Here is a 13,674-nt window from a genome sequence, read left to right on the forward strand (position 1 = left end):
TACTTGTGCTGCCCTGACAGTCCCAGGGGAGCCCTACAAACTGACATCAGGAACCTGGACTGGTGAGTTTTCTTTCCCAGGGAAAACAGCCAATGTTTCTGCTCAGGGTCCTGTGGCCCTGAGCAGGCAGCTGATTTCAAAAATCCGAACATCGAAGGATGGGCCCCATACAGAAGCTGCCTCCACCTCATTTTTGTGCTGCCCTGACAGTCCCAGGGGAGCCCTACAAACTGACATCAGGAACCTGCACTGGTGAGTTTTCTTTCCCAGGGAAAACAGCCGATGTTTCTGCTCAGGGTCCTGTGGCCCTGAGCAGGCAGCTGATTGCAAAAAATCCAAACATCGAAGGATGGGCCCCATACAGAAGCTGCCTCCACCTCATACTTGTGCTGCCCTGACAGTCCCAGAGGAGCCCTAGAAACTGACATCAGGAACCTGGACTGGTGAGTTTTCTTTCCCAGGGAAAATAGCCGATGTTTTTGCTCAGGGCCCTGTGGCTCTGAGCTGGCATGTGACTACAGAAAATCCGAACATCAAAGGATAAGTGCCAGACCGGAGCTGCCCCCACCTCATACTTGTGCTGCCCTGACAGTCCCTGAGGAGCCCTACAAACTGACATCAGGAACCTGGACTGGTGACTTTTCTTGCCCAGGAAAAACCGCCGATGTTTATGCTCAAGATTCTGTGGCCCTGAGCAGGCAGCTGATTGCAAAAAATCCGATCATCGAAGGATGGGCCCCATACAGAATCTGCCTCCACCTCATACTTGTGCTGCCCTGACAGTCCCAGAGGGGCCCTACAAACTGACATCAGGAACCTGGACTGGTGAGTTTACTTTCCCAGGGAAAACAGTCGATGTTTCTGCTCAGGGTCCTGTGGCCCTGAGCAGGCAGCTGATTGCAAAAAATCCAAACATCGAAGGATGGGCCCCATAGAGAAGCTGCCTCCACCTCATACTTGTGCTGCCCTGACAGTCCCAGAGGAGCCCTAGAAACTGACATCAGGAACCTGGACTGGTGAGTTTTCTTTCCCAGGGAAAGCAGCCGATGTTTCTGCTCAGGGTCCTGTGGCCCTGAGAAGGCAGCTGATTTCAAAAAATCCGAACATCGAAGTATGGGCCCCATACAGAAGCTGCCTCCACCTTATACTTCTGCTGCCCTGACAGTCCCAGAGGAGCCCTAGAAACTGACATCAGGAACCTGGACTGGTGACTTTTCTTTCCCAGGGAAAACAACCGATGTTTTTGCCCAGGGCCCTGTGCCCCTTAGCGGGGAGCTGACTGCAAAAAAACAGAATATCGAAGGATAGGCCCCATAGAGAATCTGCCACCACCTTATATTTCTGCTGCCCTGACAGTCCCAGAGAAGCCCTACAAACTGACATCAGGAACTTGGACTGGTGAGTTTTCTTTCCCAGGGAAAACAGCCGATGTTTGTGCTCATGGTCCTGTGGCTCTGAGCAGGCAGCTGATTGCAAAAAATCCAAACATCGAAGAATGGGCCCCATACAGAAGCTGCCTCCACCTCACACTTCTTCTGCCCTGACAGTCCCAGAGGAGCCCTACAAACTGACATCAGGAACCTGGACTGGTGACTTTTCTTGCCCAGGGAAAACCGCCGATGTTTATGCTCAAGATCCTGTGGCCCTGAGCAGGCAACTGATTGCAAAAAATCTGAACATCGGAGGATGGGCCCCATACAGAAGCTTCCTCCACCTCATACTTGTGCTGCCCTGACAGTCCCAGGGGAGCCCTACAAACTGACATCAGGAACCTGGATTGGTGAGTTTTCTTTCCCAGGGAAAACAGCCGATGTTTCTGCTCAGGGTCATGTGGCCCTGAGCAGGCAGCTGATTTCAAAAATCCGAACATCGAAGGATGGGCCCCATACAGAAGCTGCCTCCACCTCATTTTTGTGCTGCCCTGACAGTCCCAGGGGAGCCCTACAAACTGACATCAGGAACCTGCACTGGTGAGTTTTCTTTCCCAGGGAAAACAGCCGATGTTTCTGCTCAGGGTCCTGTGGCCCTGAGCAGGCAGCTGATTGCAAAAAATCCAAACATCGAAGGATGGGCCCCATACAGAAGCTGCCTCCACCTCATACTTGTGCTGCCCTGACAGTCCCAGAGGAGCCCTAGAAACTGACATCAGGAACCTGGACTGGTGAGTTTTCTTTCCCAGGGAAAATAGCTGATGTTTTTGCTCAGGGCCCTGTGGCTCTGAGCTGGCATGTGACTACAGAAAATCCGAACATCAAAGGATAAGTGCCAGACCGGAGCTGCCCCCACCTCATACTTGTGCTGCCCTGACAGTCCCAGAGGAGCCCTACAAACTGACATCAGGAACCTGGACTGGTGAGTTTTCTTTCCCAGGGAAAGCAGACGATGTTTCTGCTCAGGGTCCTGTGGCCCTGAGCAGGCAGCTGATTTCAAAAAATCCAAACATCGAAGGATGGGCCCCATACAGAAGCTGTCTCCACCTCATACTTCTGCTGCCCTGACAGTCCCAGAGGAGCCCTACAAACTGACATCAGGAACCTGGACTGGTGAATTTTCTTTCCCAGGGAAAATAGCCGATGTTTATGCTCAGGGCCCTGTGCCCCTTAGCGCGGAGCTGACTGCAAAAAATCCAAGTATCGAAGGATGGGCCCCATAGAGAATCTGCCTCCACCTCATACTTGTGCTGCCCTGACAGTCCCAGAGGAGCCCTACAAACTGACATGAGGAACCAGAACTGGTGAGTTTTCTTTCCCAGGGAAAACAGCTGATGTTTCTGCTCAGGGCCCTGTGCCTCTTAGCTGGCATGTGACTACAAAAAAATCCGAAAATCGAAGGATAAGTGCCAGACCGGAGGTGCCACCACCTCATACTTGTGCTGCCCTGACAGTCCCAGAGGAGCCCTACAAACTGACATCAGGAACCTGGACTGGTGAGTTTTCTTTCCTAGGGAAAACAGCCGATGTTTCTGCTCATGGTCCTGTGGCCCTGAACAGGCTGCTGATTGCAAAAAATCCAAACATCGAAGGATGGGCCCCATACAGAAGCTGCCTCCACCTCATACTTGTGCTGCCCTGACAGTCCCAGAGGAGCCCTACAAACTGACATCAGGAACCTGGACTGGTGACTTTTCTTTCCCAGGGAAAACAACCGATGTTTTTGCCCAGGGCCCTGTGCCCCTTAGCGGGGAGCTGACTGCAAAAAATCAGAATATCGAAGGATAGGCCCCATAGAGAATCTGCCACCACCTTATATTTCTGCTGCCCTGACAGTCCCAGGTGAGCCCTAGAAACTGACATCAGGAACCCGGACTGGTGACTTTTCTTTCCCAGGGAAAACAGCCGATGTTTGTGCTAGGGGCCCTGTGGCTATGAGCCGGCTGCTGTCTGCAAAAAATCCAAACATCGAAGGATGGGCCCCATACAGAAGCTGCCTCCACCTCATACTTGTGCTGCCCTGACAGTCCCAGGGGAGCCCTACAAACTGACATCAGGAACCTGGACTGGTGCGTTTTCTTTCCCAGGGAAAACACTCGATGTTTCTGCTGAGGTTCCTGTGGCCCGGAGCAGGCAGCTGATTGCAAAAAATCCAAACATCGAAGGATGGGCCCCATACAGAAGCTGCCTCCACCTCATACTTGTTCTGCCCTGACAGTCCCAGGGGAGCCCTACAAACTGACATCAGGAACTGGGGCTGGTGCGTTTTCTTTCCCAGGGAAAACAACCAATGTTTTTGCCCAGGGCCCTGTGCCCCTTAGCGGGGAGCTGACTGCAAAAAATCAGAATATCGAAGGATGGGCCCCATAGAGAATCTGCCACCACCTTATATTTCTGCTCCCCTGACAGTCCCAGAGGAGCCCTACAAACTGACATCAGGAACCCGGACTGGTGAATTTTCTTTCCCAGGGAAAACAGTCGATGTTTGTGCTCTGGGCCCTGTGGCTCTGAGCCGGCTGCTGTCTTCAAAAAATCCAAACATCGAAGGATGGGCCCCATAAAGAAGCTGCCTCCACCTAATACTTGTGCTGCCCTGACAGTCCCTGAGGAGCCCTACAAACTGACATCAGGAACCTGGACTGGTGACTTTTCTTGCCCAGGAAAAACCGCCGATGTTTATGCTCAAGATTCTGTGGCCCTGAGCAGGCAGCTGATTGCAAAAAATCCGATCATCGAAGGATGGGCCCCATACAGAATCTGCCTCCACCTCATACTTGTGCTGCCCTGACAGTCCCAGAGGGGCCCTACAAACTGACATCAGGAACCTGGACTGGTGAGTTTACTTTCCCAGGGAAAACAGTCGATGTTTCTGCTCAGGGTCCTGTGGCCCTGAGCAGGCAGCTGATTGCAAAAAATCCAAACATCGAAGGATGGGCCCCATAGAGAAGCTGCCTCCACCTCATACTTGTGCTGCCCTGACAGTCCCAGAGGAGCCCTAGAAACTGACATCAGGAACCTGGACTGGTGAGTTTTCTTTCCCAGGGAAAGCAGCCGATGTTTCTGCTCAGGGTCCTGTGGCCCTGAGAAGGCAGCTGATTTCAAAAAATCCGAACATCGAAGTATGGGCCCCATACAGAAGCTGCCTCCACCTTATACTTCTGCTGCCCTGACAGTCCCAGAGGAGCCCTAGAAACTGACATCAGGAACCTGGACTGGTGACTTTTCTTTCCCAGGGAAAACAGCCGATGTTTTTGCCCAGGGCCCTGTGCCCCTTAGCGGGGAGCTGACTGCAAAAAAACAGAATATCGAAGGATAGGCCCCATAGAGAATCTGCCACCACCTTATATTTCTGCTGCCCTGACAGTCCCAGAGAAGCCCTACAAACTGACATCAGGAACTTGGACTGGTGAGTTTTCTTTCCCAGGGAAAACAGCCGATGTTTGTGCTCATGGTCCTGTGGCTCTGAGCAGGCAGCTGATTGCAAAAAATCCAAACATCGAAGAATGGGCCCCATACAGAAGCTGCCTCCACCTCACACTTCTTCTGCCCTGACAGTCCCAGAGGAGCCCTACAAACTGACATCAGGAACCTGGACTGGTGACTTTTCTTGCCCAGGGAAAACCGCCGATGTTTATGCTCAAGATCCTGTGGCCCTGAGCAGGCAACTGATTGCAAAAAATCTGAACATCGGAGGATGGGCCCCATACAGAAGCTTCCTCCACCTCATACTTGTGCTGCCCTGACAGTCCCAGGGGAGCCCTACAAACTGACATCAGGAACCTGGACTGGTGAGTTTTCTTTCCCAGGGAAAACAGCCGATGTTTCTGCTCAGGGTCATGTGGCCCTGAGCAGGCAGCTGATTTCAAAAATCCGAACATCGAAGGATGGGCCCCATACAGAAGCTGCCTCCACCTCATTTTTGTGCTGCCCTGACAGTCCCAGGGGAGCCCTACAAACTGACATCAGGAACCTGCACTGGTGAGTTTTCTTTCCCAGGGAAAATAGCTGATGTTTTTGCTCAGGGCCCTGTGGCTCTGAGCTGGCATGTGACTACAGAAAATCCGAACATCAAAGGATAAGTGCCAGACCGGAGCTGCCCCCACCTCATACTTGTGCTGCCCTGACAGTCCCAGAGGAGCCCTACAAACTGACATCAGGAACCTGGACTGGTGAGTTTTCTTTCCCAGGGAAAGCAGACGATGTTTCTGCTCAGGGTCCTGTGGCCCTGAGCAGGCAGCTGATTTCAAAAAATCCAAACATCGAAGTGTGGGCCCCATACAGAAGCTGCCTCCACCTCATACTTCTGCTGCCCTGACAGTCCCAGAGGAGCCCTACAAACTGACATCAGGAACCTGGACTGGTGAGTTTCTTGCCCAGGGAAAACAGCCGATGTTTATGCTCAGGTTCCTGTGGCCCTGAGCAGGCAACTGATTGCAAAAAATCTGAACATCGAAGGATGGGCCCCATTCAGAAGCTGCCCCCACCTCATACTTGTGCTGCCCTGACAGTCCCAGAGGAGCCCTAGAAACTGACATCAGGAACCTGGACTGGTGAATTTTCTTTCCCAGGGAAAATAGCCGATGTTTTTGCTCAGGGCCCTTTGCCCCTTAGCGCGGAGCTGACTGCAAAAAATCCAAGTATCGAAGGATGGGCCCCATAGAGAATCTGCCTCCACCTCATACTTGTGCTGCCCTGACAGTCCCAGAGGAGCCCTACAAACTGACATGAGGAACCAGGGCTGGTGAGTTTTCTTTCCCAGGGAAAACAGCTGATGTTTCTGCTCAGGGCCCTGTGGCTCTGAGCTGGCATGTGACTATTAAAAATCCGAACATCGAAGGATGGGCCCCATACAGAAGCTGCCTCCACCTAATACTTGTGCTGCGCTGACAGTCCCCGTGGAGCCCTACAAACTGACATCAGGAACCTGGACTGGTGACTTTTCTTGCCCAGGAAAAACCGCCGATGTTTATGCTCAAGATTCTGTGGCCCTGAGCAGGCAACTGATTGCAAAAAATCTGAACATCGGAGGATGGGCCCCATACAGAAGCTTCCTCCACCTCATACTTGTTCTGCCCTGACAGTCCCAGGGGAGCCCTACAAACTGACATCAGGAACCTGGACTGGTGACTTTTCTTTCCCAGGGAAAACAACCAATGTTTTTGCCCAGGGCCCTGTGCCCCTTAGCGGGGAGCTGACTGCAAAAAATCAGAATATCGAAGGATGGGCCCCATAGAGAATCTGACACCACCTTATATTTCTGCTGCCCTGACAGTCCCAGGTGAGCCCTACAAACTGACATCAGGAACCCGGACTGGTGAATTTTCTTTCCCAGGGAAAACAGCCGATGTTTGTGCTCAGGGCCCTGTGGCTATGAGCCGGCTGCTGTCTGCAAAAAATCCAAACATCGAAGGATGGGCCCCATACAGAAGCTGCCTCCACCTCATACTTGTGCTGCCCTGACAGTCCCAGAGGAGCCCTACAAACTGACATGAGGAACCAGGGCTGGTGAGTTTTCTTTCCCAGAGAAAAGGGCTGATGTTTCTGCTCAGGGCCCTGTGGCTCTGAGCTGACATGTGACTACAAAAAATCCGAACACCGAAGGATAGGTTCCAGACCGGAGCTACCACCACCTCATACTTGTGCTGCCCTGACAGTCCCAGAGGAGCCCTACAAACTGACATCAGGAACCAAGCCTGGTGAGTTTTCTTTCCCAGGGAAAAGAGCTGATGTTTCTGCTCAGGGCCCTGTGGCTCTGAGCTGGCATGTGACTACAAAAAATCCGAACACCGAAGGATAGGTGCCAGACCGGAGCTACCACCACCTCATACTTGTGCTGCCCTGACAGTCCCAGAGGAGCCCTACAAACTGACATGAGGAACCAGGGCTGTTGAGTTTTCTTTCCCAGGGAAAATAGCTGATGTTTCTGCTCAGGGTCCTGTGGCCCTGAGGAGGCAGCTGATTGCAAAAAATCCGAACATCGAAGGATGGGCCCCATACAGAAGCTGCCTCCACCTCATACTTGTGCTGCCCTGACTGTCCCAGAGGAGCCCTACAAACTGAAATCAGGAACCTGGACTGGTGACTTTTTTTTCCCAGGTAAAATAGTCGATAGTTTTGCTAAGGGCCCTGTGCCCCTTAGCGCAGAGCTGACTGCAAAAAATTTGAATATCGAAGGATGGGCCCCATAGAGAATCTGCCTCCACCTCATACTTGTGCTGCCCTGACAGTCCCAGAGGAGCCCTACAAACTGACATGAGGAACCAGGGCTGGTGAGTTTTCTTTCCCAGGGAAAACAGACGATGTTTCTGCTCATGGTCCTGTGGCCCTGAGCAGGCAGCTGATTGCAAAAAATCCAAACATCGGAGGATGGGCCCCATACAGAAGCTTCCTCCACCTCATACTTGTGCTGCCCTGACAGTCCCAGGGGAGCCCTACAAACTGACATCAGGAACCTGGACTGGTGAGTTTTCTTTCCCAGGGAAAACAGCCGATGTTTCTGCTCAGGGTCATGTGGCCCTGAGCAGGCAGCTGATTTCAAAAATCCGAACATCGAAGGATGGGCCCCATACAGAAGCTGCCTCCACCTCATTTTTGTGCTGCCCTGACAGTCCCAGGGGAGCCCTACAAACTGACATCAGGAACCTGCACTGGTGAGTTTTCTTTCCCAGGGAAAACAGCCGATGTTTCTGCTCAGGGTCCTGTGGCCCTGAGCAGGCAGCTGATTGCAAAAAATCCAAACATCGAAGGATGGGCCCCATACAGAAGCTGCCTCCACCTCATACTTGTGCTGCCCTGACAGTCCCAGAGGAGCCCTAGAAACTGACATCAGGAACCTGGACTGGTGAGTTTTCTTTCCCAGGGAAAATAGCTGATGTTTTTGCTCATGGTCCTGTGGCCCTGAGCAGGCTGCTGATTGCAAAAAATCCAAACATCGAAGGATGGGCCCCATACAGTAGTTGCCTCCACCTCATACTTGTGCTGCCCTGACACTCCCAGAGGAGCCCTACAAACTGACATCAGGAAGGTGGACTGGTGAGTTTTCTTTCCCAGGGAAAACAGCCGATGTTTTTGCCCAGGGCCCTATGCCCCTTAGCGGAGAGCTGACTGCAAAAAATCCGAACATCGAAGGATAAATCCCATAAAGAAGCTGCCTCACCTCATACTTGTGCTGCCCTGACAGTCCCAGAGGACCCCTAGAATCTGACATCAGGAACCTGGACTGGTGAGTTTTCTTTCCATGGGAAAACAGCCGATGTTTCTGCTCAGGGTCCTGTAGCCCTGAGCAGGCATCTGATTGCAAAAAATCCGACCATCGAAGGATGGGCCCCATACAGAAGCTGCCTCCACCTCATACTTGTGCTGCCCTGACAGTCCCAGAGGAGCCCTACAAACTGACATCAGGAACCTGGACTGGTGAGTTTTCTTTGCCAGGGAAAACAGCCGATGTTTGTGCTCAGGGCCCTGTGGCTCTGAGATGGCTGCTGATTGCAAAAAAATCCGAACATCGAAGGATAAGTCCCATACAGGAGCTGCCTCCACCTGATACTTGTGCTGCCCTGACAGTCCCAGAGGAGCCCTACAAACTGACATCAGGAACCTGCACTGGTGAGTTTTCTTTCCATGGGAAAACAGCCGATGTTTCTGCTCAGGGTCCTGTAGCCCTGAGCAGGCATCTGATTGCAAAAAATCCGACCATCGAAGGATGGGCCCCTTACAGAAGCTGCCTCCACCTCATACTTGTGCTGCCCTGACAGTCCCAGAGGAGCCCTACAAACTGACATCAGGAACCTGCACTGGTGAGTTTTCCTTCCCAGGGAAAACAGCCGATGTTGTTGCTCAGGGCCCTGTGTCCCTTAGCGGGGAGCTGACTGCAAAAAATCCGAACATCGAAGGATGGGACCCATAGAGAATCTGCCCCCACCTCATATTTGTGCTGCCCTGACAGTCCCAGAGGAGCCCTACAAACTGACATCAGGAACCTGGACTGGTGACTTTTCTTTCCCAGGGAAAACAACCGATGTTTGTGCTCAGGGTCCTGTGGCTCTGAGCTGGCATCTGACTGCAAAAAATCCGAACATCGAAGGATAAGTGCCAGACCGGTGCTGCCCCCACGTCATACTTGTGCTGCCCTGACAGTCCCAAAAGAGCCCTACAAACTGACATCAGGAACCTGGACTGGTGAATTTTCTTTCCCAGGGCAAAAAGCCGATGTTTCTGCTCATGGTCCTGTGGCCCTGAGCAGGCAGCTGATTGCAAAAAATCCAAACATCGAAGGATGGGCCCCATACAGAAGCTGCCTCCACCTCATACTTGTGCTGCCCTGACAGTCCCAGATGAGCCCTACAAACTGACATCAGGAACCTGCGCTGGTGAGTTTTCTTTCCCAGGGAAAACAGCCGATTTTTATGCTCAGGGTCCTGTGGCCCTGAGGAGGCAGCTGATTGCAAAAAATCCGAACATCGAAGGATGGGCCCCATACAGTAGTTGCCTCCACCTCATACTTGTGCTGCCCTGAACGTCCCAGAGGAGCCCTAAAAACTGACATCAGGAACCTGGACTGGTGAGTTTTCTTTCCCAGGGAAAACAGCCGATGTTTTTGCTCAGCGCCCTGTCCCCCTTAGCTCGGAACTAAATGCAAAAAATCCGAATATAGAAGAATGGGCCCCATAGAGAATCTGCCTCCAACTCATACTTGTGCTGCCCTGACAGTCCCAGGGCAGCTCTACAAACTGACATCAGGAACCTGGACTGGTGAGTTTTCTTTTCCAGGGAAAATATCCGATGTTTCTGCTCAGGGTCCTGTGGCCCTGAGAAGGCAGCTGATTGCAAAAAATCCGAACATCGAAGGATGGGCCCCATACAGAAGCTGCCTCCACCTCATACTTGTGCTGCCCTGACAGTCCCAGAGGAGCCCTACAAATTGACATCAGGAACCTGCGCTGGTGAGTTTTCTTTCCCAGGGAAAACAGCCGATTTTTATGCTCAGGGTCCTGTGGCCCTGAGGAGGCAGCTGATTGCAAAAAATCCGAACATCGAAGGATGGGCCCCATACAGAAGCTGCCTCCACCTCATACTTGTGCTGCCCTGACAGTCCCAGAGGAGCCCTACAAACTGACATCAGGAACCGGGGCTGGTGAGTTTTCTTTCCCAGGGAAAACAGCCGATGTTTCTGCTCATGGTCCTGTGGCCCTGAGCAGGCAGCTTATTGCAAAAAATCCGAACATCGAAGGATGGGCCCCATACAGAAGCTGCCTCCACCTCATACTTGTGCTGCCCTGACAGTCCCAGAGGAGCCCTACAAACTGACATCAGAAACCTGGACTGGTGAGTTTTCTTTCCCAGGGAAAACAGCCGATGTTTCTGCTCAGGGTCCTGTGGCCCTGAGCAGGCTGCTCATTGCAAAAAATCCAAACATCAAAGGATGGGCCCCATACAGAAGCTGCCTCCACCTCATACTTGTGCTGCCCTGACACTCCCAGAGGAGCCCTACAAACTGACATCAGGAAGGTGGACTGGTGAGTTTTCTTTCCCAGGGAAAACAGCCGATTTTTTAACTCAGGACCCTGTGCCCCTTAGCAGGAAGCTGATTGCAAAAAATCCGAACATCGAAGGATGGGCCCCATACAGAAGCTGCCTCCACCTGATACTTGTGCTGCCCTGACAGTCCCAGAGGAGCCCTACAAACTGACATCAGGAACCTGCACTGGTGAGTTTTCTTTCCCAGGGAAAACAGCCCATTTTTATGCTCAGGGTCCTGTGGCCCTGAGGAGGCAGCTGATTGCAAAAAATCCGAACATCGAACGATAGGCCTCATAGAGAAGCTGCCTCCACCTCATACTTGTGCTGCCCTGACAGTCCCAGAGGAGCCCTAGAAACTGACATCAGGAACCCGGACTGGTGAGTTTTCTTTCCCAGGGAAAACAGCCGATATTTGTGCTCAGGGCCCTGTGGCTCTGAGCCGGATTCTGATTGGAAAAAATCCGAACATCGAAGGATAAGTCCTATACAGGAGCTGCCTCCACCTCATATTTGTGCTGCCCTGACAGTCCCAGAGGGGCCCTGCAAACTGACATCAGGAACCTGGACTGGTGAGTTTTCTTTCCATGGGAAAACAGCCGATGTTTCTGCTCAGGGCCCTGTGGCTCTGAGCAGGCAGCTGATTGCAAAAAAATCCGAACATCGAAGGATAAGTCTCATACAGGAGCTGCCTCCACTTTATACTTGTTCTGCCCTGACAGTCGCAGGGGAGCCCTACAAACTGACATCAGGAACCTGGACTGGTGAGTTTTCTTTCCCAGGGAAAACAGCCGATGTTGTTGCTCAGGGCCCTGTGTCCCTTAGCGGGGAGCTGACTGCAAAAAATCCGGACATCGAAGGATGGGACCCATAGAGAATCTGCCCCCGCCTCATATTTGTGCTGCCCTGACAGTCCCAGAGGACCCCTACAAACTGACATCAGAAACCTGGACTGGTGACTTTTCTTTCCCAGGGAAAACAGCCGATGTTTGTGCTCAGGGTCCTGTGGCTCTGAGCCGGCTGCTGGCTGCAAAAAATCCAAACATCGAACGATAAGTCCCAGACAGGAGCTGCCCCACCTCATACTTGTGCTGCCCTGACAGTCCCAGAGGAGCCCTACAAACTGACATCAGGAACCTGGACTGGTGACTTTTCTTTCCCAGGGAAAACAGCCGATGTTTTTGCTCAGGGCCCTGTCCCCCTTAGCGCGGAACTAAATTCAAAAAATCCGAATATAGAAGAATGGGCCCCATAGAGAATCTGCCTCCACCTCATACTTGTGCTGCCCTGACAGTCCCAGGGGAGCTCTACAAACTGACATCAGGAACCTGGACTGGTGAGTTTTCTTTTCCAGGGAAAATAGCCGATGTTTCTGCTCAGGGTCCTGTGGCCCTGAGCAGGCAGCTTATTGCAAAAAATCCGAACATCGAAGGATGGGCCCCATACAGAAGCTGCCTCCACCTGATACTTGTGCTGCCCTGACAGTCCCAGAGGAGCCCTAAGAACTGACATCAGGAACCTGCACTGGTGAGTTTTCTTTCCCAGGGAAAACAGCCGATTTTTATGCTCAGGGTCCTATGGCCCAGAGGAGGCAGCTGATTGCAAAAAATCCGAACATCGAACGATAGGCCCCATACAGAAGCTGCCTCCACCTCATACTTGTGCTGCCCTGACAGTCCCAGAGGAGCCCTAGAAACTGACATCAGGAACCTGGACTGGTGAGTTTTCTTTCCCAGGGAAAACAGCCGATGTTTGTGCTCAGGGCCCTGTGGCTCTGAGCCGGATTCTGATTGCAAAAAATCCGAACATCGAAGGATAAGTCCCATACAGGAGCTGCCTCCACCTCATACTTGTTCATCCCTGACAGTCCCAGAGGAGCCCTACAAACTGACATCAGGAACCTGGACTGGTGAGTTTTCTTTCCAAGGGAAAACAGCCGATGTTTCTGCTCAGGGTCCTGTTGCTCTGAGCAGGCTGCTGATTGCAAAAAATCCAAACATCGAAGGATGGGCCCCAGACAAGAGCTTAACCCACCTCATACTTGTGCTGCCCTGACAGTCCCAGAGGAGCCCTACAAACTGACATCAGGAACCGGGGCTGGTGAGTTTTCTTTCCTAGGGAAAACAGCCGATGTTTCTGCTCAGGGTCCTGTGGCCCTGAGCAGGCTGCTCATTGCAAAAAATCCAAACATCAAAGGATGGGCCCCACACAGAAGCTGCCTCCACATCATACTTGTGGTGCCCTGACAGTCCCAGAGGAGCCCTACAAACTGACATCAGGAACGTGGACTGGTGAGTTTTCTTTCCCAGGGAAAACATCCGATGTTTATGCTCAGGGTCCTGTAGCCCTGAGCAGGCATCTGACAGCAAAAAATCCGAACATCGAAGGATGGGCCCCATACAGAAGCTGCCTCCACCTCATACTTGTGCTGCCCTGACAGTCCCAGAGGAGCCTTACAAACTGACATCAGGAACCGGGGCTGGTGAGTTTTCTTTCCCAGGGAAAACAGCCGATTTTTTTCCTCAGGACCCTGTGCCCCTTAGCGGGGAGCTGACTGCAAAAAATCCGAATATCGATGGATGGGCCACATAGAGAATCTGCCTCCACCTCATACTTGTTCTGCCCAGACAGTCCCAGGGGAGCCCTACAAATTGACACCAGGAACCTGGACTGGTGAGTTTTCTTTCCCAGGGAAAACATCCGATGTTTATGCCCAGGGTCCTGTAGC

Source organism: Taeniopygia guttata, chromosome W, assembly GCF_048771995.1.
Source record: "Taeniopygia guttata chromosome W, bTaeGut7.mat, whole genome shotgun sequence".
NCBI classification, from domain to species: Eukaryota; Metazoa; Chordata; class Aves; order Passeriformes; family Estrildidae; genus Taeniopygia; species Taeniopygia guttata.